The sequence below is a fragment of the Tyto alba genome, unplaced genomic scaffold (genome assembly GCF_018691265.1).
Source record: "Tyto alba isolate M040663 unplaced genomic scaffold, T.alba_DEE_v4.0 Super-Scaffold_41, whole genome shotgun sequence".
Classification (NCBI taxonomy): Eukaryota; Metazoa; Chordata; class Aves; order Strigiformes; family Tytonidae; genus Tyto; species Tyto alba.
In genome coordinates this window covers 11,448,206-11,473,592 of record NW_024881317.1, presented here as the reverse complement: position 1 = coordinate 11,473,592, position 25,387 = coordinate 11,448,206, and the positions used below count along the sequence as shown (strand labels likewise).

The following is a 25,387-nucleotide window of genomic DNA, read 5'->3' as shown; positions in this document are numbered from 1 at the left end:
ATTGTAGTAGCATGGGGGATATTACGTAACATGGCTGACCTGCTCTGGGTTACTGTGATAAGAACTGAGAAACACATGCTGTAAATATAAGATACAGGCTTGAGATGCAGACAAGAACTAGCTAATATCAAGCATTTTGCAGACTCGCAGAAACTCTATTGATTTGTAGTTTTCTTACGATTTTTATATGCTCATTAAGACCAGCTTCTAGAATACTGACCTGGAATAATTTTCTTCGGTACTGTAGGTGGTTTTCTTCGATTGTTTTTTTCTCCAGATTTACTAATCTCAGTTCACAGGAGTTTAAAAAAAGTCTAGAAAATGAGAATACACTTTCTAAGTAGTGAGTTGAAGGAGGAATTAACAATACCTAAGGCAGAACATGAATCTGAGTGGTGTTGTGCTAAACTAAATTTTTGCGTTAATAACTTGTACAGGAAACTGAACTTTATGGCTCTGTTCACGCAGGACAGACATGCTTATGGCACATTTAACACAGTATCCACAGTAAGGAAACTTAAGCTGCCCAGAATCCTTGTTTTGCTACTGAATTTTTAATTGTAATTATAATTGAACATGACAAAATCTAAACCAGAAATCTTCTTAAAGTTTATATTCCATGAATTTGTCTTGTGTGTGCTTGCTTATGGGGGGGAAAAAGGAACTCCAAAACCTGTTGCCAGAAGCATGCATGGGAAGCAGTCTTAGTTTTGTTAAATTTTGTTGTTTGATTTCAAGAACTTTGTAAAAATTCTTGTTATTAGGGTTGGATAATTCAGCCAGATGCTATATGGTTGATGTTGGCTCATATGCATACTGTAATCTCATTGGCAGTCATTCTGATTTTTATCACTCAGTCGTATTTTCTGCCCTTGTCATCACTTTAAGCACATTGCCGTGAAATGATGGGTTTTGAGAAATGAGAATGGAATTCTATTTGTGATCAGCTGAATACAAAAATCTGTTGGACGCATCACATCTGCATGATCTTCACATGCAAAATCCTATAATACTATTTAGACCTATAAAGCAGCACTTTATTTCATTCTCTGCTTCTGTCAGTGTGTACAGTGTGATCAGATTTACTGTTCTTAGTATGCTAGATAACTGCGTTCTCTCAGAGATCGTGCTGGAGAGAGGGCTGTGCTATCACTGGGGAGCAGTTTTCACAGTACAGTGAAGGGGTTTGGAAAGAAACAAACTGTGAGAACACTGAAGATAAGGGACAGGAGCCTGAAATTCCTGAAGCCAAAAGGAGCATTGAGCAGGATGTTGTCCTGTTTTGGAGTTAAAAGGATTTTTGATTTAAGGAAGAACTGTAAGAATTAGGGTGCTAGTAGGAACTACTGCTATTCTTCAGAGTGCATAGTGTACACCCTTTATGGCTCCTGGGGTACCCTCAATGGAATAGAAGATGCTACAAACCTTTTGTGCTTTGGCCAGTGGTGGTGTCATCAGAATCTGTGTGAACAGCCAGTAACATTCCTGAATGGCATTTTCACTTAGTTTCAGGGCACTTTAGTTGATATTCATTCACATTCTTTTGTTGTATATGAACAGATTAAAGCCAAGAACGTCCTATTTGAGAGTTAAGAACAAAACTTGTTCCGTGTGTAAATCTCATATTTTCACTTTGGTTAGCATTAAAATATGTATAATAAGTAGCACAATAACTTTTATTGAATCAGTTTGTTAGCTACAGTGCACATTTTCCAAGTCAGAAAGTGTCATAAAAATAAATAACCCATGCTAACTGTAAAATGTAATTATATATATTGCTAATTAGCCCCCAGACTTATTCTGGATTTATGTTTAAATTTTATTATATCTTTCTTCTGGTCAAATAGCAGAGGATCATTTCCTGGATGTGTGGTGTAAGCATACTATATATTTGTGATTTGCATCCATTTACAAACTGTAGCTAAAAAAATTACCTGTTCCTTCCTAATCTGGAAAATCCCAAGTTTATCCATAACAAATTTGCAGAGCAGCCTTGAAAGTGTGTGCGTGTGTGTGTGTGCAGAGACAAATGCCGTAATACCTATTTCTGGTATATATGAGTGTAGTGATGGTATATGAGAAATGGAGGATCCCTTTTAAGAAATTATATTTGGTCATGGCACCTGTATCTCCCTCCTTAATTAGTAATTTAATACATGTTTTTCATTTGAAAATTTATAAACAACTTGAAGTAAGTTCCATATCTAAAAAGTGAAACAGCCATGAAAACCGTTCCCTTAATTTTCAAGGTATTAACTTCACAGTTTAAACTATGTACTTTTCCCAGTGAAAGACCAGCAAGACTCAGATGCAGTGACTGAGGTTTGATTTTCCAGTGCTACATTGAGAGTATCAAATGACACTGTATGCAGTACTGTTGCAAAGGAGAATTTGCCTGATTTTTTTAGCTCTAAAAATCTCAAGGAAGTGGACTCAAAATCGTGATAGTCTGTCTTTTTCATATATATTAGTTAATATTTTCTTCTTCAGACATTTGTGGCGTTGTATTTGTGGTAAAAGTACTTGGCTTTGTAGAAACCTGCTTAAACACCTTTAGAATAATATGTCTCTTTATAGCATAAGTGGAGTAAATGCTTGGAATGGTGGAGTGGTATAAGGACTTCATGGCCATTCATTTAAAATTTTCTTGGGGATTCATGAGCATATGCTGTTCCAACATCACATGTGTGTGTTGTCCTTCTGTAGTGCACTAATATACACTGTAGCACACACATTGCACATTTATTTTGCCCTGTCATTCTTTTACGTATGTGAGATTTCCTTCCTCTTGTCTTGTGTAACTCTCACTGTTGTGTATAGTTAACACAGAAATATGTGCATTTGAGAGCAAGGGCATCAGAGAGTAAATCCAAGCTTCATTTATTTTGAATTAAAAGTAGTCCTCAGCCAGTAGGGCTAAATGTGAGGTAGCCTTTTGATTTATCAGCTGATATGGAACAGCCAGTTTAAATCTGTGGCCCTACAGCCAGTAAGTTTTCTTTACTCAGACCCTGTGAAAATTGCCTGAGAATTTTACAGTCACTGCAAACCAATGGTTGCATAATTCTGCATATAGGAGGCTATATGCTAAACTTGTACCTGCAGTGCTGAAGTGGATCTTGTTTCAGCATTTAACAGCACATTATTTAGTCAGTTAAGCTGTCTGCTCTTTTCCTGTCTGTCTGGTAATTCCTTCCCCTTGGAACACACAAGCTCTCCCTCCCTTTGAAACTCCCACATGTACTGTCCGTGCTTCCACTGAGGCCATCCACCCTCTCTTGATTCCTCCCTGTTCCCACTGAAACTGTCCTCAATCATTTTCCTGTCAAACCTCCCATCACTATTTCCCTCCCACATCCACTGACGTCAGCCCTCCTGCACAGAGATCCTTGCTCCCACTGAGAGAGGATCCTTCCCACGCTGAGATACAAGAACTTTTCTCAATCTTGATGGCTCCAGACTTTCAGGCTCATTTTTTTATGCTGTAGTTGCAAGGCATGAAGCTTTTTCTTGAGGGATGGGAGTCTAATTTTTAAATGGTACGAAGTGAACTTGTGTAGTAACATGCAAACTGGGTTCACATTTTGGTCTGTTTTTTATCTTTACCTTTTAATTTCCTGTTGTTTGTAATGTAAACTGGAAAAAATGAACTGTAAACCACTCACAGCATATAGATCACTACACTACTCAGATAGCATAAGCTGTTTTTTCAATTTTTATTGGTACGTCTCCTGGTCATGCAAACCAACTCATGCAAAATGTGTCACTGCATCTGAGGGCAATTCCGTGTGTGACTGAGGTGAGCAAGGTTAGACCCTGAATTTTTGGGTATTTACTGTTGGTAAAAATTTCACTGAAACTCCTTTCAGCTTTAAATTCATCTGTTAGACATGAAACACTGACTTCTTTCTGCCCTTTGCATTGTTCTCCACTGCCTCTGGTCTCCACTGCCTCTGTGTCTCCTGCTTGGCCATTTTAGGTAGTTAATTTCTAAGTTTTTCCTTTTCTGCCACCCAAATATGTCAATAGAGGATGTATTAAAACCAAGTTTTTATTTCTATAGTTTTAGGTATTTACCCTACTGTATTGTACCCTTTGTAATCTTAATTGTATGGTTCAGAATGAAGTGTAAGTGTATCCAGAGTGAGAAATTTTCTAGTTGTAGAATGTACTTATAAGCCAGGCAGAAGAACGGGAAGCGATAGACTTACTGGTTCTTCCTCCCTTTCTACTGTTCCAGTATTACATGTGTGAAATTCCAGGCCAAGGTACCAGTACTGCCTTGCTATTTAAGGTGCCAGTAATTCAGAAATTACATCCAAAATGTTAAGTCTAAGTGTAACTTAAAGATATGAAATGATTACACTCACTTGCAGATACTTCACGTTCAGTGACTTTTAGATTAGAAGATGCTTACAATCTATGTGAATATGAAGAATTTCTCATTAAGAAAGTTGCTCATGGTTCATTTGAAACTTAGAAAAAATACTGTTTGGAAACTGGTTTGCTTCCCTTATTGCATGCTTTAATATTGGTTCATCATGTTCAAGTAAATGTCCATGTCAAGAAAATGAGAGGTGTCTGAATGAAAATTATTTTTAACATCCATTGAAATGGCTACATCCAACAGTTGCCACTACCAACAGTGATAAATTGATGTTTTTCTTTTGTTATTATATGAATTTTTGTTCACCTCTCTTGGCTATCACCTTGAGAAGGGAGTCCAGAATTGGGTTTCTTAAGCAATAGTAAAAATACACTGAAAATATTCCACTTTTTGAGCAGCTGGGATGCCAGGTGACTTTCAAATGAGTCCTCAAAGAGGAAATAAATATTCAGAGATATGGACAGCTAAAACTCTTACTAACTCTCTTCAAAAAGTGAGAGAAACCTAAAGCAAATATGCTAATGAGTGGATTGGCCCCAAGGTGAAATTGTTTCAGTACAAGCTTTATGTAAATTGTCATTTTGTCAGGGGACCACAGAAGCACCTGCACACATTGGAGAACAATTTAGCATTGTGTTCTATTTTGGTGGTGTGTATGGATATAATATGGCCACATTGTAAACTGTTTTACCAGCCGTGGATGGGATTAAAACGTTGTTAGCAGTGTTTCCGAGATTGCACATAGAGTGTGATTTCATGTCCAAAGTGCAGTTTTCCATGTGAGTTGCAGTGTTTTAGATGTCAGACCCATTCATCCAGGAGAGGTTCACTAGGAATTTGCTTGGCCCTGTGACATCCTAAGCATTGCTGACTGTCCATTGGGTAAAATAATTAGATATCTTCATTTAACCATAATTTAAATTGGCACAGGATGACAAGATGCAAATTGAATAGCTTTAACATGCATGACACATTAAATAGTTTTATTGCCCAGAGTCAGATTTTTAAGTTCTCAAGGGCGTCAAGGAAGTGATATTGTTAAAACCCTCTGCTTTTCAAAAAGATTTCAGCATCCAGTCCCTTTTAGGTTCTTTCTTAAAATCCCTGTTAAGGCCAAAATGTGATAAATTATGTTAATACACACACTGTGAAATTAAATAGCGGAGTGTCTAATTTGCGCCTTCTTCCAGACCATCCCCTTTTACTATGGGTTGAACTGTTGGCTTCCGATCAAACTCTCAGGCCCTTTTCTCTTCTTCCTTGTAAAATCTGTAAGTCTGTCACTGCACATAAAGTAAAAAGCGTAGCATTCTGTAAACCAGCTCCTGCAGGTTTGGCTTTGTTTCAGGAGAAAGGACAAGGACTAGAACCTACTTTTTGACATAGAAATGTATTGATGTGAATTAAGTTCTATTTTGAATGTGGTTGACAAGGTAATTTGAGATTATTTTTGATAGTGTTTTAGATGTTTAAGGGTAGTTTGCATATGTATGTAGAGAATTAATGTCCTTGCAAAGCAAAAGTGCTTGGAATAAAAAAGGAATATTCAAGATTTAAAAGCAATTTTGGGAAAAAAATACTGTTTCTCATGAAAAAGACTGATTCCAGTATAAGGGACTCAAATTAGGACTCCCGTATTTCCTTGGAGAAGGAGGAAATACTGCTTTTGGTTTTGCTACTTTATTACATGATAGACAATTTTTGACTACTAGATTCTTAGAAATTAGGATGACGTAGTTTTGTTGGTGTAAAGGCAGTCTCCCTATTGGCCAGTTATGTCTTTCATTCCTGAGTGAACTAAATAGATACGATTTCAAGGAAAATATTTTTTTTTTTTTTTATCAGGTTAGAAATTAATCTGTTTGTTAAATGATGTTTGAATTGGTTCTTTATTGGAAATGAGAATTCACTCTTTTTGCAAAAGCAGAATTATTTTGCACATTAATTTGAAAGTTGTGCAGGAAGCTTGAAACATTTTATATGCCTGAAAAGATCAAACCTTTTCAAGTAACGTATTTTCCTTTATAAATCAAACATTTTACATAGCGATGTGAACAGATTTCTGATATTGCTAAGGAAAAAATGGTAACCTTGAAATCTTTTCATTGTTTTTTAAATTTCCCAGTTTCCTAAGTAAATCCATACAAAGAAAACACAGAATCACTGTGCAAAAATGAAAGAATGACATCCTCTGCTTCCCATTGTTTTTAACTTTGAGTTAGCAATGACCTTTAGCTCCCTAGTGGGATGCAGTGGAAACTTTATGAGGCCCCATCTTACTTGCCACTACAAGACAACGTATTTTTAAAGTTACACATTTACCATCGCTTTCTGTCTTTCAGTTTGAGGTTCTGTTATCTCTAATAAAATTTAATCAGATAAATAACCTCAGTAACCGATCAGCAAAGTAAACCTTCTTTATAAGGATCTTGTTTGAAAACACTGTGCTAATGTTTTAATTAAAGCACAACAAAAGAACCTCAATCCACATTGAATAAAACCATCCTGTATTTAGGAGTATCTGCACTTTTGCACCATCAGATAGATGATGTTCTTCGTTCATACTGAATTATCAGGACAGCATCTCTTCTGACACTGAAGTGCAGAACTCTATTTTACAACAGTGGTTTTAATTCCAAGTTCTTAAATCCACAAATGTATCTGTGTGATAGGTGGATAGGTCAAGATCAGCGTAATGACTGAGTTTGCAGATGTGGATGTGCATTTCTTCTTTTTTGAATACTGTCTGCCGTTTCTTTCCATTTTTGAGGGTGGGTTTTGGTTTGTGTTTTTTGGTGTGGGTTTTTTTTTTGTTTGTTTGTTTTGATTTTTTTTCCCATAAAAGTTTGGTGAGAAATTCCACAAATGGTTGAGGACAACCACACCTACTACTTTGGTAACTTGAAGCAGAAGCAACTTGCTCTGCACACTGCTGCATTTTAACTGCCTAGTGAAATTGCATTTTTCTATGACCTGTAACTCAGTGATAAATATCTCAGCATAGGACAAATATCAGGATGTAAGTCTACAAGTACTGGAATCCAAAGCTCTGCCACACACTGAAGTGTGGATGACGCTGGGATTGCTGGCAAGATATCTACATTTTATTTTTCAAAACAAAGCAAAGAATTATTTTTGAATACTGAAGAGATTTATTAATGGGCCAAATTCTAACTAAAATTACAGTCCTTCAGCCCCCTTAAAATCTGTGGGCTGGAGGGGTGTACCTGAGGCAGAATTTAGACTGCTGTCTTTACCTCTTACTATGGTAGAAAATAGCTCCCTATTGGATACATGATTTAAAAATAAAAATAGTGGCAATAATATTTGTATTAATAACTAAGTTATTTTCTGTCATTTCAGAAAGGCATAAGTATAGCTCCAGTGGACAAGTTCCTGGCTGTACTGAAATTAGTGGCAAAGTTTTTACAATTTTCAGAACAGCCAGGATTTGATCTTTGGTCTGTAAGCAAAACTCACCTGGCTTCTCTGAAGTGCAACTAGGATATCAGCCCTTATGATTGGGTTCCACGTTTTGAGGTTGCTTAATCCATAACTAATGCAAAAAACTAGCAATAACTGATATTATTGTCTAACGATGGGTGTAATGGGATAGCAAATAGGTTTTTTTTTTTTTCCGCTCAGCTTCATATGGCAGTGGGGGCTGTTCTCAAACAATAGCTGCATAAAGAATATAAATTGCTCTGGCTGCAGGTCATAATTGAAATCTGTGAGGCTGATGCTGTTCTTGAATGGTGACTCTCAAAGTTAAAACTTTGAATTTCTAGGCATTTGAAAGGACTTTTTGCTATGTACTTGTACCTGTGTAGTTCTCCACTTCCATCAGAAATGTGTTGGGATGTGTTATGTTGCCTGGTGCTTTGTGGTTGCAGATGATTTTTTCTGTAAGTAATGATGCAGTGGTGTGGCCAACTGAAATCAGAAGAACCAGACTGCCACTGGTTAGTGTGTGGCTCTTCAACCAACTCGCTGTGTGTTTCTACTTGCATGCTTGATCTTCATTATGTATCATGCAGGATCAGGGCCATCATATACTCAGGAACATAAGAGCTGCTCTTAGATCAACTGAGTCCATGTAATGCAGTGCTTTGTGTGTAACAGCAGTCAGCAGAGTGTGCTTTGGAGAAAGACTCAAGGAATCTGTTGAAGAGTTTTTCATGTTTCTCTTCTGGCTTTAGTCTGGACATACTGATTTACTTCTAATTTTTCACAATTTTGGCATGTAATATGGTATTTTATCTCCTTATAACTTCGTTGCTAAATTGACAAATGCAATTGTACTCTTGAACAGAATTTTTGAATAGAGGATTAATTTCCAAACCAGTGTTAGCACATACTTAGCACTGAAACACCATCAATATGGATTATTTATGCATTTGTTTCTGCAAATACTGCTGTGGGGACCAAGTGTTCAAAAGAAAGGAAGGGGGATGGATTGCAACTAAATAGAGGTTTGCATTTTGAAGAGAACTTTGTGACCAGAGACGCTAATGCTTTTTTCCCCATACATAAGGCAGAGTATCCAGCAGATGAAAAAAAGCTGAAGGTGACATTGATATTTTAGAGGAATGAAAAATTTCAAAGCCAGACAAAGAGGGTTTTGCAAACCCAAACAGCTTTTGTGTTAAAAACTGCACTGAGAGAAAGACTAAGTCCTGTGAGCTCAGACACTGCTTTATGCTTCCATTTCTTCTGCGGTAACTTTTAATTTACTTAGTATTTGTTTTCTTTTTGTCTTTTACCATGGAAGTGATCTGCTTTCTGCAGAATTTCAGATGAAAAGGCTGTTCTGCTTATACTGTCAGTTAGCTATGTTATTGTATGTCTTTAGTTCTGGAAATGATGGGACTTGTTCCTTGCTATTTAATGCCATGAAGCTGAGATCTGTCAGGAGAGCAGTCAGGTTGAGTTCAGTGGTAGTTCTGTGAGTCACAGCCCTTAAGTCTAGCAATGATACTTTTTCCCCTCAGTGAATAATCTAACATTTTACTTATACCAAAGTATGGAATTTTTTACTTTGGGGAAGCTACTTAGTGTTTAGGAAGGGTTTATGTTTTCTGAGATATTACCGCAAGTTATAGTTCTTTAAAATGAGTATGTTCGAGCATTAGCTTGTTGGGAACCAGGTTTTCTCCAAAAAGCAGCTTGCATAGACTTTTCGCAGTGTCCTGCCTCTGGCAGCAGTACTAAGTAGCAAGAACCAACTTTTTTGAGAGATTTAGCTTTTATGATCCATGTTAATAAGAAATCATGAAACCAATGAAATTGCTCAGTGAGGAAGCTGATCTATCCCTCTCACCCCTGGGTTTGGTGAGAAGAGCAAAGACAGTATTTGTCCCTGAAGGACAGGCAGTAGAGTCAGTCTCCTGTTTTGGTAACAAGTACTAAGAAATGGAATTTTGGTGGGTTTTCTTTACTGTTTGTTCCTAGAGCTAAATATTGATGTATCAGCTTATGATGTTTTACTGAAAAACACAATTCTGCTGTCACTGTTTATACATTACAGTATTTGGAAGATTATTATTTTTATTTTGTATCAGTTCAAAGCCTTGAAGTTAGTGGGAGTGGGGCAGAGGAAGCAAGTGCTGCTAGTGGTTGGCAGGAGGTATGGGAAGTCTAATGGCTTATCTGATCCCCAGACTTAGCCCCTAGTCACAGTGTGACCGTGGGAAAATTGCCAGGCACCAAATTTTCAGAGAAGTGCAGTTGAAGTTCAGATTTTATAAAAAGCTAAACTCTCTTGCGAATTGCTTACAGTGAGATTCATAGCTGGACTGTCAAAAAATTGAGCTTAAATTACCATCTCTTACTTTGCCAATTAAACTGAAAAGGGTGTCTTTTTGGAAGTTACATAGCTCTGAAGTTTTCTCCTGACTTTATCTTGGATGTTCTGATTGCTAAGAGCTCTTACAAGGCTCTCTTGTGGTCTCTGAGCAATATAAGCTCTTCTGCTGTGCTCTGCTAAGGTTGTGGGACACTGTTCAGGGGTAAATTTTGCTTTGTGGGGTAACCTGGCTTTGTTGGTATACGAAGTCAAAGCAAACTAGAGAATTTTAAGGACTGTGAGAGTGAAATACACCTGGTGAAGCTTCAGGGAATGGAAATGTTTTCCTCTGTTTCTTCTGTGAACCTTTGAGCTAAGAAGCACAGGCTATGGGTGTAAAGAGATAGCTGTGATGTTCAACCCTTTATTCTATGGACAGGAGTTAGGAGGTGCCTCCCTGATATGTTGCACTTCTCTGTCATTGCCTCCTAAATTTAATTAGGAGGTCAATACCAGAGGCCAGTGTAGAGTGTAAGTGGTGGGGTCCAGTGCTTGACTCTGAGGTCCCTGTGGTGAATGGTTTTGCTTATAGGTTGCAGAAGTCTCAGTTGTCTCCACAGGGATCTTTACCTACTTATGGAAGAGTGATTTGTCCCAAAAGGTTGAGAAATCTCCTAAATTTTTCCATCATCAATTGGAGCAAGGACACAGTCTCCCCCAGTCTGTTGTTTCCTGAAGCGTGTGTTTAGCAATGAGGCCATGTGGCCTCTTGCCCTTTCTCCACAGATGACCTGCAAAGAAGAACTGTCATCCCCCCTCAGGAAACCTGATACTTTTGGTCAATGGCCCCTTACATTTTTTTCCCCAGCTGACTGGCATTCCAGCTGACTGATCAGAGAAGTACCCAGTTGCATCCACTTCTTAGGATTTGCTGTGCCAGTGCTATTCCATTTCAGGATAAAGGTACCAAGGAATTGCTTTCTGTTGGGTGTATCTGAAAGCAGAGTGGTGCTTGCCTGGCTGTGATCAATCACTTTGACTACTTTAGGATCTAGTTTCCCCTTACCCCTGTGATAATACACTCAGTAACAGTAAATGCACATGTAAAATACTACCTGGGAATCTTTGAATGCTTGACTACTGTTAGCTTCATGACACTTTGTAAGAGTTACAAGGACCTGTAAAGTACCTCACTGTGTTTTTTTTAGCTCCTTTTCTCCTCCATCACCCCCCCCCCCGCCTCCATTTTGCAGACAGGTGGGTGTGGGTAAAGGTCTTGGCAGTGTTTCCATCTTTCCCAACATCGGGAGGTCCTAAACCAGCAGGTGGAATTTCTAGGAGATTCTCCTAAAGAAGCAGTCTCCACAGCCTGTTCTAAAACAGTTTAATGATTTTTAATGTAAACCGAGAAAACATTTCATGTAGAGGGAAAAACATGACAGAGGATTGCTGGGGTGAAGGGATTATGGCTAACAGCACTGCACCTCTGCTGTTGCTGGGTGCTGCAAGAGGCCTTTATATGCTTAAGAGTCTGAGGTTAGTTTTGGGAAACCTTGACCTCTCTACTGAGGAATGAGCTGAGGCCAGTGGTAATTGTTTAAACACAAGCTCTTAAACCCTGATTAATTGATTGCTATAACTCAATTTGGTTGCTAGATATTTTTGTCCTAGAACAGACATAAACATACTGTCCAGAGGAATACGTATGTGCAGGATGTTTGACAATTAGCTTGCAGTTAATTTAAATAGAATTCAAACCCCTGACTTGCTATACCTTAATGTCTTATTTTTTAATCTAGCTTGAACAGGGTCTTTAAGATATGGTAGCCTGATTATGATGCAGGAAAGACAGTGGTAGATGTTAAAGTGCTTTATTCAAAGCCATGAGCAACAAGGATGGAAATATATTTGGGAAGTATAGAGCAGCTTGGTCTTCCTGATGCCGTCTGAAATTGTCTGCCTTCATCTGAGTAGGACAAACTAGGTAGATCATAGCTGCCATGTCAATGCACCCATCGGCAGAACTCAGTACTACATGCTGAGGGCTCGGACCTTTTCAAGAAGGTTTCTTCAGGAGGCTCTCCTTCCTCTCTCCAAGTCATATATGTGTTTCTAGAGGTCAGGCTATCTTAAGAAACCATCTCTGGCCGTTCTCAAGTGCTTATGCTCCTTAACTCTCTAAAAATAGAAAAAAAATATGAGGCTCCCTGACATGCTGGGACAGCCAGGAGGCTTTCTTTCAACACTTTGTAAAACAGCACTATCTTATCACATGAGCTCTTAATTTCTTGGTTCAGAAAAGCACACAGCAATTTTCTTATAGTATATAGCTGGGCACTTCCAGAGCCTGCATCTTCACACAAAATTTTTGAAAGATGAATGTTAACTAAACTTGGCTTAATTAAGTTGACAATTTCACAGATACTTTGAACAGCTCGTTAACTGCAGGCTACAGCTTCTTTGCAGCCAAAGCTCCACAATACATCATACAGTGAACCTGCTGACAGGAGGGTAAAACTTCCAGCTTGTGCTTCAAGAGATCAGATTTATTACTGCGGTCGTGCTTCTTCTAAAACCAGTTAAGGCCTCCTTTAATAGATATTGAAGAGACTTTGATCTGTAGTATAGTCCTACATAGCGCTGCCTAGTGCAGATACCAGTTTGCATGTTAAAGCCAGTGCTGGTTTACATGTGCTACCGAGCTGGTAGTGGTGGTGGGGTGAGGGCAAGTGTCTGTGTCTGAGCTGCATCGATTGCAGCTCCTGTATGATACTGATTGCAGATCTACAGTAATTTTTTCACTTAAAAAAATATTATTCATATGCAATTCCTTGTTACTTAGCTTGTTTAAAAATAGAGGATAGTTCATTGTTATCTGTTTCATTATAAATTAATCTGGTGTATTTTTGTGCTTTGTCCTTCCTCCCTTTTTCCCCGATAGTACAGAAAATTCAGTCTCTCTGAGAGGTTGTTAAAACGCCTGCTGAAGGCAATGGGGATTGAGCTTGCTGACTGCAGTTTAGCTAGCTGGGTTTCTTCAGCTTGGCCTTGGTGAAAGAGTAAATACGGTTTCAAAGAAGTCTGCAAACCTCTGCTGCCCATGACCCTGAAAAATCCCATCATATGTTACAGAAGCAAGCGTCTAGGGTCTTAGGCATCCTCCTCTCACCTTTTATGTTAATATTGCAATAGTCTGTTCTTTATGCTGGTGATTTCTTACTGACATGGCTAGGGTAAAGCCCGGCTTTAAGTGGAGCAATACTGATACTACTGTGCTTGTGACAGCATAGTTTATGCCATTTGAGAGTACAAATACAGTGGTATAACTTCTTCCACAATATAAAGCTTTCCTGTATTTCTTGACTTGTGGAATTATACTTAAGACTTTGACTAAATTAGAAATGTGCCCTAATACAGTTAAGGCCAGGGACTGTATGAGGAATGTTATGTAGCCTAGAAATGTCAGTGAGGGATTTCGATTTTTAATAATATTTTATACTGGAAAAATCTCTATTATGGATATAATGATAGTGGATGGTAGGGGTAAAACATGCTTTTGTAAGAATAATTTGTTTCATATGAGGAACCAGTATGAAGTATACCAGCAAAACCAGTTTTGCTAATGTTAGCTCCATTTGCAATGAGGAAGCTTTCCAGGACACTTGTGTTCTATGTATGCCAGGATTTAATGACTATGGAAGTGAAATGGAAGTGAAGTGAGAACCTGATACAGAGCGAGCACATGGAGCCCTTTTCCTCCTTGTCAAGCCTTTGGACTGTGATATTTTCTGGCAGCTGATGATGCCTTTGCAGCAAGAATTTGTAGCAGTGAGAGCTCCAAGGAACTCTGTTATCACTCTGAATGTTGCCACAACACTGCTGCTTTTTTGGAATTTTTCCTCTTTTGGACATGTAGATTTAACAGGAAACAGTTTGGCTGAGATATGAAATCATAATGTGCAATATCTTTTGCACATATGCAAACCTTTTTTGCATATCTCCATATTTGCATATCTGCAAACTTTTGGTAAGAAAAGGCATTTTTTGTCATCAAGGCTTTGTAGGCTAGACCAGGCAGCAGAATAAACAGAGTAACAGTCCTTGAATTAGGACAAATAAGTGATTGTTAATGGCCTTTGTCCTCTGTTGCTGTTTGTGTGCCTTTTCCTGTAGGACACTGCTCTTCAGAATGGGCTGTAAGTATGTGACTCTGCGTTCTTAATAACCTTAAATTGCAGAAGTTGAATTTTCAGTTAATTTCAGTGTTGTTTACAATTGATTTAATGTTAATAATTATCTCATTAAGCTATTGTAGATTTATGTTTGAGTATGGGACAAATTATTGTTGTACAGAAGATACTGAATAACCAGGTGTGATTTGCTGCCAATGTGATGGTAATGCAAAAAGGCAACTTGTGATACAAATGCTGTCAGGCCACAGCTGCTTCTGCAGCAGAACTGCCATTTTACTACCTATTTCTGCTTGACCTTGTTACATTGGCATCCAAGGTGGTCTGTATTTTTTATTTAACTTGTTTGATTATACATAGCAGAGGTTCCTTCCTGCAGCCCCTTTTCTTCCTATTGCCATTGTGTTCTATATTTGACTGTCATATTCATGTTTCTAATGCTCATATATACATGTATCTATAATTTTTTTTGGTCACAAATAATATACATCCTCTCACTGATGCAACTCGCATGAGCTCTTCTCACTTTGCTTTTGGGTTTGTTTTGGTTTTTTTTTATTGAAGTGCTTTTGTTGGGTGAAGGACTTTGAGGAAGGTCTAGCTTCTTCCTACCCACTGGCATACAACACTGTCCTAGAAATGATAGAATCTTTTTGTTTACAAAGAAGCATATCTAGTAAACAGACCTCTCTCTGAAAATCTTTATTTAGTACACACAGTGTACTCTTAATCATTTGCAGCAAGGTCGATAGCCCTTAAAATGCCATTATAATAAATCAATGTGATATTAGAGGAGTACTTTCATAGATGCGTACACAAACTCAAATAAACCAAAATCTCATTTCTTCTCTAACTTCAGCTAAAATGCAGTAAACTTATTTCTAATATGCCATACTAGAAAAATATTTTTTCATCATATTTCAAAATGGCAATGCTGTTCCATGCTTAAAATGTTTTCTTCATTGACTTTTAAATTGTAGGTATTTTCTTATGTTGCTTAACTGTAAGTAACATTATGTGAAAAAATAGTTTTGTTTTTCACAGCACAAAACATAAGTAGTTTGTTGATGTGTAAATTACTTAGTTTGTGGATATGAATTTTAGTTATTTAAATATGAATAGAGACTGGCATAAATTACATTAACCATGGACTTCTAGTCGTGTATGATTCAGCTTGTGCTGACACAGTTTCATAGTATACATTAGACATTTTCCATCTGTTTTTGTAACCATGTCAGTTTACTTGCTGTAAAGAGGGAATATCTGCATGAATAGTTGTGATTGAACTGAACTTTGATCTGAAATGGAAACTGATTTCCCCCTTATTAGGGATCTTCAAACAGCTTCCCAAAGTATTGAAGCTCAAGCTAGTTTTGTAATGTCTTTCTTTTTGGTAAGGACCAAGTAGAAGAAATCATTACTTTTCCTCCAGATATACTCCCAACAACTGCCATAATTTCATTTATTTTTTTCCGAAGGGTCATGTTCATTTTGTCTCTAATGTAAATAACATCTTCCAATAACCTTCAGAGTTTCCCATTCTCTTTTTCAGTTGCAGAGTTGGTGTCCACTGCAGAGATGACTGAAAAGTGGTCCATGAGTGCCACCTTGCTTATGGAGTTGCATCCAGTAGCTCCCTACTCTTGTTTGACTTTGGGCTGCCAATGGTTCCTCTTTGGTTTCTTGAGAGTGGTATGAATAGACTGAGAGAGGCCTGACTCTCATCTTGATTGCATTGAGGCTGGGCAAAATTTAATTTAAGTGGTATTATGCAAGTAAACCAGAACAGTGTGCTGGACTCTGAGATGAAGCCTTTTGCTCCTGTCTTTGTACCCATTTTCTGGAGCCAGGATGATGCTTCCAGCCCATAGAGTTAATAGAAAGGCTGGTTTTCTTAGAGCTGTTACATTATTAGCTGGGTTTGGCTATTCTTTTTCCCATCTGATATATCACTGACAAAAACTGGAGGATGGATCATACTGGTTTTAGCTTACTGAAGTCCCTTGTGCCATGCCAGAACGCCAGTGTGCATGTATGGTAGAGCACAGCTGTGTGTGAACCCTGCTGACTTAGAGAACTTGGTGCGGAAAAAAACTTTCTAGCCTATTTGAAGTCAACTATGTGTCAGTGGCTGGAATGGTAATGGTCATCATTAATATGCCAGCCAAGTGCAGAAATGACTGAAGATATATAATAAAATGAAGTAATTTATATAAATATGTAATGTTGCTGTAACAAAGTCTGTAAAGTTGGGTTTGGCACAAAAATATGCTAGTGTGTATTGGTACAGTATCTTTATCTAGGCTGGAGATAGGTTGCATACTGTGGAGAAGTTCTTTATTGATTCTCAGCAGTCATTTCTTTTATGCTTTATGATCTTTTCAGTCCATGGAAAATAAACCTAAAATCTAATTACTGTGCATATTTTATTTTTTTTTGTTCAATATTTTTTTTGCCTTTTTGATAGCACCTTTCTAAAATATCTTGCCCTCTATAAACATTAGGCTATTAAATTTTCAAAGCTCATGACAATGTTGTTCCATAGATGGAGCATTCGCTGTCTTTTTCAGGATAAACACCCTCCAACCAGAAACTAAGCAAGCTTAGTCTCTGTGGTATGCTCAGTCCTCGTGTGCCCTGGGATCAAGAGTCCCCAGCCTGTTTCCATGTCACTCACATGATGTTGTTTCACACTTGGAGTACATCTTTGGGTCAGCACTTCCTTGCTTTTTGAAAATACTTTTTAGAGAAAGCAATTGCTTGATTCTAACTGCTCTTGGTAAGATAGCAGCTTTTTAGGGCTAGTAAGTAGGTATTTCTAAAATTTACAACTCATTTCCAAGCAAAGGCTAGCATAGAATTAGAAATTACCTAAAAGAAGCTTACACAGCAACAGCAAATATAGCACAGATAAACTAAGAGAGTTGCCTGGGATTTGCCCTCAGTATTTTCAGCAACTATTTTACAACCACCAGATTACTCTTTTAAAAATCCATGAGATTGATCACATTGTGCCTTGGCAAAGCCTTTTGGGATCTAGAATGATATTTTACTTAGTGACTCATGGGTTTCATTGCTCAGACAGGAAGATAAGATGGTCCAATAGAAAAATGTTAATTTTGAATGATGTATAATGGTCAGTCAAGGCCATTGTGTAGCTTGTCTGCTTTGTGACAGATAAGCGACTGTGGTGCAAGGACTACACATGGTTGTTAGTTTAAAAATTTTCATTTAGCCTGTCTGAATTATAGGAGATTTTTTTTTTCTGTGACTGGAGCTGTGGTTAGTTATTTTTCTGTGGTGTTTGGTTTTTTGTTGTTTTTTTTTTTTTTTTTTTCTGGGTACAAATGATATCCAATTTTGCTGAAGCAATGCATTAATCAAAAGGCTTAATCAATGTATTTGAAGAAAAAAAAAAATGAAAATGTATGTAAAATACCTGAAAACTGTTTCTCATTCCAATAGCTTGAGGATTTCAGATGCCATTGCTAATGTTCAGGAATGACTGGCTGTACTTCTGAGTTCAGTATATTCAGCTCAGTTGGGTAACTTGTGTTCTTATGAGTGTGTTGCTGGGGAGGGCAGCAAGGAAAGGGTCATGCTGCATTGAGGAGAACAGATGTAGGAAGAAAAACAAGAAATGATGCTGTCTAAGTGCCATCATATTTCTGTTAGCAGGCAGTAGCACACATAGTTTGTGCAGGTCTTTATAACTCTTTTTGATAATCAGTCTGAAAAAGTGGAAAGAATTAGCGCTAACAAGAAATCCCATCTTAGAATGTAAACTCACTGGGACAGGGATCATATTTTCCTGTATGTTTATAGGGCTGTTGTACACTTCAGTGCTTACATTGTACAAATGTAAAAATAAAATAAAAACAGTAATGATGTTAAGAAGTGAACTCTCTGTTAATTCACTTTCTGTAACGACATCCACTTTTTAAAAATATATAAACTCATTCTTATTTATGCATAAGGAGTGTAAAAGAGTTGCATGTGCAATTAGAAGTAATTTAGTTCAGTAATAGATGACTTGTTTGTCTGCTGGCATAATTAATGATAGCACTGGTATCCAGTGTCCCAGTTATTTACAGTAAAAAAAAGAAAATTAACATTAAAGCTATCAGACTGAAGTTCTCAACTTGAAGGGAAAAAATCAATCAGTTATATCAAAATAATATATTGTGCATGTCCATATATTTGCATGGCTATGTTTTTATAATTAAATGTATTTGGAATTAATTTTAATCCCTGATGTCTTAAAGTAAAAAAAGAGATGAAAGCATCAAGACAAACCATGCTTGCTGTGTGGATTTGTATTCTGTGCCTGATTTTGCAACCGCAGTCTTTGGTGAGCGGCGTTGTTCTGCCTGTGGTTGCCCTGGCTGACGTCAGTGGTGCTGTTGCAGATGGGCAGGACAGAGGTGGAGCCCTCCCTTGGAAGGACACAAGGTTCTATGGCAGGCAGATTAATTTATCTCTTCACAGAAAGTGATTTTTTTTAAACCACTGCATCAAGCCTGGGGGAAATTGAACAGGTCTATCTGAATAAAATATACTCTGACATTTTAAACCAAAGCATTTTTTTGGTGATTGCTGAACTGGGTGTCTCTTGGGAATATACTAAAGCACAACTAGATAAAAAACACTAGCTAATATTCCTTCAGAAACAAAACTAGGGGATCGGTTAATCACAGCATTCCCAGTGCTCCTGGCTGATGTTGGCTGGAGCAATCCGCTGTGCTTCCTCCCTCCCTGCCTCTGCCCTTCTTGGGGCTCTGCTGGCCAGTGTATGTGGGAGAGGAGCCCTGGCGTGACTGCTTCCCAGGGTAGCCTCAGTACTAGTAGTTAGAAAATAAACAGTAGTTAGAAAATAATTAAAGTACTCTGTGTTTCTTTGATAAGATTTTGGACCCTAAGTGAGTTGCTGGAATCACCTGAAATAGGTCTTGATAGTAAGATGTCCAAAAGTATGGTCTCAAGAAATATGGTCTAAGTTGGGACTTCAGCTTCTTGTAACAATTTTTTCTTTCCCTGACTGGATGGGCAATGTCAATGTATGTTCTGAGAAAGCTGTCCCCAAAGGATGGGTACGGTGGCTGGCAGTTCCTTCTGGAATGGAGTGCTGCTGACCTTAGAATGGCTTAATGCCCCAGGAAAAAATGTTATTTATTTAGGCTTTAAATTATTAAATTGGGATAAAGTCAGATATGTAAAGGACTGTCATGTAATTCATATTCTTGACTCAATATGATGCTGCACAGAGAGTAAATAACTGTTTCCTGGGATGTAAATAAAAGTCTTAATATGAGCCAAGAGGCAGTATTCATTTGTTTGCAGGGAGGCAGGAGAGACTCATGTCTCACATCCAGGTGCAGAGGATCTTGTTCAGGGGATCTGCTTCTTCCAATTTGATCTTTCCTCATCTGAACCAGTAAAGAAATATCTTGGTGTATCTAAAGGGCAGAGGTAGAGTAATAATACATAGAGGAACGTGAATTAGTTTTGAATGGCCAGGCCAGCCCTGGTAGCAGCCGTAGGAGAGCTCTGTAAACATCAGGACTAATGTGTGCAGAGTACTGTGGTGAAACAGCTATAATGTTTCCAGTCCCTGAGCACACTAAGGCGTAGCTAGCTTTGATACTCACCGCCCTGCCTCCTGCTATGTAGATCCCCTGGCAAAACGTTGAGGAGATCATGCCTTTAATGAGATGGGGAAGGAGCCCAGAGTCCCCCTTTTTGTTCAGTGGAGCCTGGCCAAGGATTCTGTGGCCTGGGCAGAACATGGGATTCTGACAAATTGGGACAGCAGGTTCCCAGCAGTGCAACAGGGACTACCTGTACAGTTCCTGCTGGGAGCAGACTAAATCCCAAGGGTTAGGGAGTCCAGTGTGCAGGAATCCTATAGGGAGGTCCGCAAGTCAGGGGTTTTTCTATGCTTGCACTTTTTGGTCTTGTGAAGATGGGAAAAACTGTCTCACAGCAGGGCTGTGGCAGAGCCCGGAGTATAGCTGGGCAGAGCTTCAGCTGTCCAGGAAGCTGCATACCTTTTCTTCCATGTCTCTTACTTCTTAGATCATTCTCATATGATTTTGACATACCTCAGTGATACTTGGAGCTTTGTAGCACTCTTTAGCTTGCTCCTCCAGCTGCATGTGTAAGTGGCGTATGCAGGCTGGCAAGAAGGGAAGAGGGCATCGGATTATCCTACAGCAGAATTGTTTCCAGAAGTGTCTGTAAAAACAACAGCAGGAGGTTCTGCACTTCAGATAAAACTTTACTTAGTTTACAAGTCAAAAGGTGATTTTTCTAACAGCCAATATTGCAAACTCTCACATTTGGGTTTGACAATCAACCTGTTTTCTGTCTGAATCTTACTTCATTGCCAGTAATAAAAATTCCAGCTCGCTCAGCCATGGTTATATTGGTTTTGCAGAGCTAACAGTAGTGAAAGCTTGTTTTTGTCCACCAAGTTAGCAGATTAGGTCTCAGAGAAACGTCACCTAGACAACAGATGTATAGGAAAGTGCTCTTATTTTATTGGTGATTTAGTTTGGACCAAAAATTACTGAAACAACTAAGTGCCTGTTTTACCATCATCAGCCATTGTGCATTCCCTTGCCTAGGTAAAGGAGGAGAGATCTTACTTTGGAGGTATTGATGAGGCTTATGTAATTTGCTATGTATTACTGACTATTCCAACAAAAATATTCCATGTTATAGGACATATTTCCTCTCCTTTCTTGGTTTTAGTACCAATATTTGACTCTCTCAAGTTAAACCATATATTATCAACCAGAACGTTTTTCTCATAGAATTTTTAAAGTTCAGTTTAGATGCTGGTGGGATCCATTCCTCTTGTACGTCCTCTGTTTACTATTATTTCCTTACTTCAGTGATGTCATACAGTAAGTGTTATGATTAATGATTCATAGAGATGACAACTTCATTTTGAAAAATAAAAGATTAATTTTTGGTTTTAAGAAAAATGCAAAATATATCTGCTAAATTTTTATTTGTTTACTTAGCAGTCTGTCACCAGAATTAGCTGTCTTTCCAGTCCCCTGCTGTCTGTAATTTTTTTGTTGTTACAGAGATTATCAACATACAAATGCCCCTCTAAAGTAGGAATGCAATTCCAAAATCTTGGGTGCATCAGTCCTATTAACAAGATTCTGTTTTCTTCTTTCCTTTCCCTCTTAACTTTTAGATATGAACAAGGTAAAATATTTTATATTAAAATAAAATTAATTATTTGAGATAGTGTCTTTTGAAGTTATGGAAGAAGCTTATAAATTGTGGAAAAGGGTGATAGTTATCTTGATCTTTTATTTGAAGTTACCTTGATCTTTTATTTGAGAGCAGTAGTGTGTGGGAGGTTTTTCCAGCTACTGACAGAGAGGTCTCCTGGCTGTTTAACCAAGGCATTTGGTCCTGGTGGTGCTGAAAGCATGGGAATTGATCATGCCAATCCAGGCAAGAGCAGCCTGTGCAAGCTATCCTACATTAACACTACTGTTGAAAATAAGTGCTGTTAGCATTGAGAACAAACTTTAATGGAAAAAGAACAAATAGGAAAGATTACAGTATTGTAAATCAGCACCTCTGAATCCCAAATGTGCAACTTGGAGCTGGGGGAGGAGAATTACTCTGTATATGGACTTAGGCTAGTGCTGGGCCTTCACCTGGAGCAAAGCTGCAGCGTTTTGTGTCCATCACAGGGTGTACTGCCTTTCACCTGCTTGCATGGATCTCAGACACCTGCAGGCAGCAGACAAGGGACTAGTTAAATTGTTTTGGTATTTAATTACTCTCTTTTCTGAAGGGGCTAAAGTCCATACATTATTCCATGGCAGGAAGTGTCATGGTGCATGTGCAAAAACTGGACATTCATCTGTTTACTGATGGCCATACTTAGTTACTTGGTAGATGCTCACACTTCTTGCACTACAGATGGAAATATGCATATCACATGCTTGAAAACATGTTATTTGATGCTAATGTTTTGTTCAGTGATGAATGAATTTCTGCGTACATGACAGGAGAAGGAATACAGCCTTCCAGGGACTCCATAAAGGCAGTGCAGTTCCTATCGGTAGAAAGATTTCTTAGTCTGGTTTCTCCATAGACAGAAACATGAATGGGGTGCCCTGGGTATGAGGGCCTCTTTTTTTAAAGAATAGCCAACACCTGTATCCTGCAAATTATGCTGACAGCATTGAAATCTGCAGTATCCTTATTTAGAAAGGAAAGAACGTCCAAAACATAATGCATCTTTCGGTGAACATGCTGCCTGGTCATGGGTTGTGGTGTAGTCCCATGAGTATCTTAAGAAAATCAGCAAGCATCTTTTGGTTTACCTTTCCTAGCTGATTTGTTTCCCCTTTAACCAAATGCAAAGGCGCTTTTCTAACAGCTGGATGTGCTGTGCCTTCTCTATTGTAATTTATGGACAGCAGTTAAGAGTCTGAGATGTGTAGAAAAAAAGAGATGTTGTTAATTTGTGGTGAGAGAAGTACTATGTCTTACTGTGCAGATGCTGTGTACTCAGTAGTCTTCTGAGAAGCTTGTGAAGACTTCTCCAGTGGGGTGTGTTTTGATGACTGTATTTATCATGTGGAGTGTCCAAGCTATTCAGTCTCTATCCTCGTTAGAGGACAGACATCCATGTCTTGTTTTGGAGTCAGTGTATCCATTAATTAGTGATTCTGGTAATAGTCACTTGCGAGTTAAACTGTTCCCAAAGGATTATTTCCAATGTTGTTTTTCTTCTGGTGTTTCTCCTCCCCATTAGATTTGTTCTATGGAGAACCTCTTTCACCTCATTATGGGGTTTATGTTTTACCTCCATGGACACTGCTTGTTCAGCTTTATTGCAAAGACTACCATGCCCAACAGCAAGCCCAGCTTGCAGCACCAAGATAAACAGGCACTGATCCGTGTGAGGAGCCTTGTACCAAACGGACTTTGGGGCCACTTCCCAACTGCCGGCTGCTGGATCTGGCTGTCTCTTCTGATTTGGAGCAGGAAGCATCATTCTGAGACTGTTTTGCCTCTGCAGTTTGCACTGCAGAGGTTGCTGGTCTTTGCTGTTGATTCTAACCCCTGTGCAGATCAATAGGGAACACAGGAACATAAACAAAACCAAATTAGACACTGCCAGTTTGAGGTTTCCCCCTCGGTGGGGCCCTTGTGGTCCCTGGGCTCAGGCGGTGAAAGAAGGCAACTGTGCTGCCACAGCGATCTCTTATCCCATGGCAAAGGTTGAGTTCTTGAGACTCGCCATGGCCATTTGTCTGAGATTCTAGCAGAGGAACAGCATTTGCTGTGATCTTTTGAGCATTGCTTGGTTTTCCTGCAAAGTTATCCACTCAAAAGGCCCTAGTTTCCAAGCTCTGGGGGAGGTTTTGGGGTTTTGTGTCTTTCTCTTCCTTGGACCAAATGTGTTCATGTGCCAGGTGTAAAGTTTTTGGATGGCTAGTGTGATTTTTTTCTTAAGAAGCCTACACAAAACAGATTTAGCACTAAACAGTCTTCCTTTTATAGTCTCTGTTTGTTACACAGAGGCCCTTTCAGTTTACATTTGCCCCATTCCTCACAGTGAAGATTGTGACTTTCTTCTGCCTTCTTTTCCTAATCTGTTTGTTTATTCCCATATATTTCTGGCATAGTTTAACTAAAGCTGAGGGTTCAGTGAAACTTTCTGGCTCAGACTGCTTCATGCTTCTGTGCAGACTGTCCCTTCATGGCACTCAATTTGCTGATACTCTTCCCTTGGAATATGAACTCTGAAAGATTTTTCAGTAGCTGCAAGGGTGGATACTTCTTACCCACATCCTAAATCATTATAAAATACTTCTGGAGAGGGTCTGCAGGCTCCCACAGCTTACTGTATTGAAAAATTCTCTTACTTTTTAATGTGCATAGTGATACATATCTCTTCGGCTCAAGATAACCTAATTTTTTTTTTTGCTTACTAAATTAAAAGATGAGTACTCAATGCCGATTGAGGAGGTAAAATTTTCTGGATAAAACAGCAGCAAAGTGCCGCTTTTGATGATCCATACCAGTGTACAAAAGCTCTGAATGAATACGTTGGCTCTTCCTTTTGATGCAACATTAACTTTTCAGCTGACACAATGATGCTTTCACTATTCGTTAAATACAGAGAAGTTAATGAAGCGAACAACAGATAAATTTTGAAAATTTTGCTGCACTGTCTTCGGTAACTTTATGCATATACACACTGCTAATAAGATGCAATACACTTTCTGCTTTTCTGACAGAATTAGGGTCATCTGCAGCATAGTAGAAGAAGGTAGCTGGTGACTTAGTTGCCCTGGAGAGCAAATCCTCCTTGATCTAATGGTGGCAGAGTTTAGATATTAAAAGAAAATGGTTTTGTTAAATGAAAGCTTCCTTGGTGTTTCTAGACAGGAACATAAACATGGCTCTTGAGCCATGTGGCAAAAAAGAAAGGAGGAATAGTTAGTACTCCTAAAAATCAACATTCTGGACATGAAAAGCTATTTTCTGGCCCATGAAAACTGGATAAACTTGTGTGGGTTGAGTGCTCTTGTTTGTGCATGTGGCTGATTAGCATGAGCCCTCTACCCAAGATTGTTGGTCTGTGTCAATCACATGTGTATCTAACAAAAAACTGCATTCTGCAGCCAAGTCCAGTTTCTGGTGATTCAGTGGGTAGGGTGTACAGCCAAGCTATGTGCCCTTCAGTGACATGAAAACCACAGCCGTTTGTGGAAAATAGGGCTCTTTTCCTTTCCATAAAGCAAGTGGAGCAAAAGAGTTAGCAAATATGGCATATTTTCTAGATAATAAGCTTGCTTTTTAAGAGCATGCCATGAAAAAATATCAATTTAAAGAAATGTCACTAAGAAAAATAAAGCAATTTGTAAGTGTATCCAGTTTGGTCAGGTTCTTATGTACACAAAGAAGAGATGCAGAATGTCAGTATGTTGTTTAATATGAAACCATTTTAAGAAAAAGTTAACTCGTAAGAAAAAA

The 25,387-nt window shown here is 38.5% G+C and overlaps 1 protein-coding gene across 7 annotated transcripts in view; it reads left to right on the top strand.

The window, feature by feature from the left end:
• The window catches only part of PDE8A (phosphodiesterase 8A), a 142,739-nt gene that overhangs the window by 2,569 nt on the left and 114,783 nt on the right, over nucleotides 1–25,387 (top strand). The gene's annotated exons all lie outside the window — the stretch shown is intronic.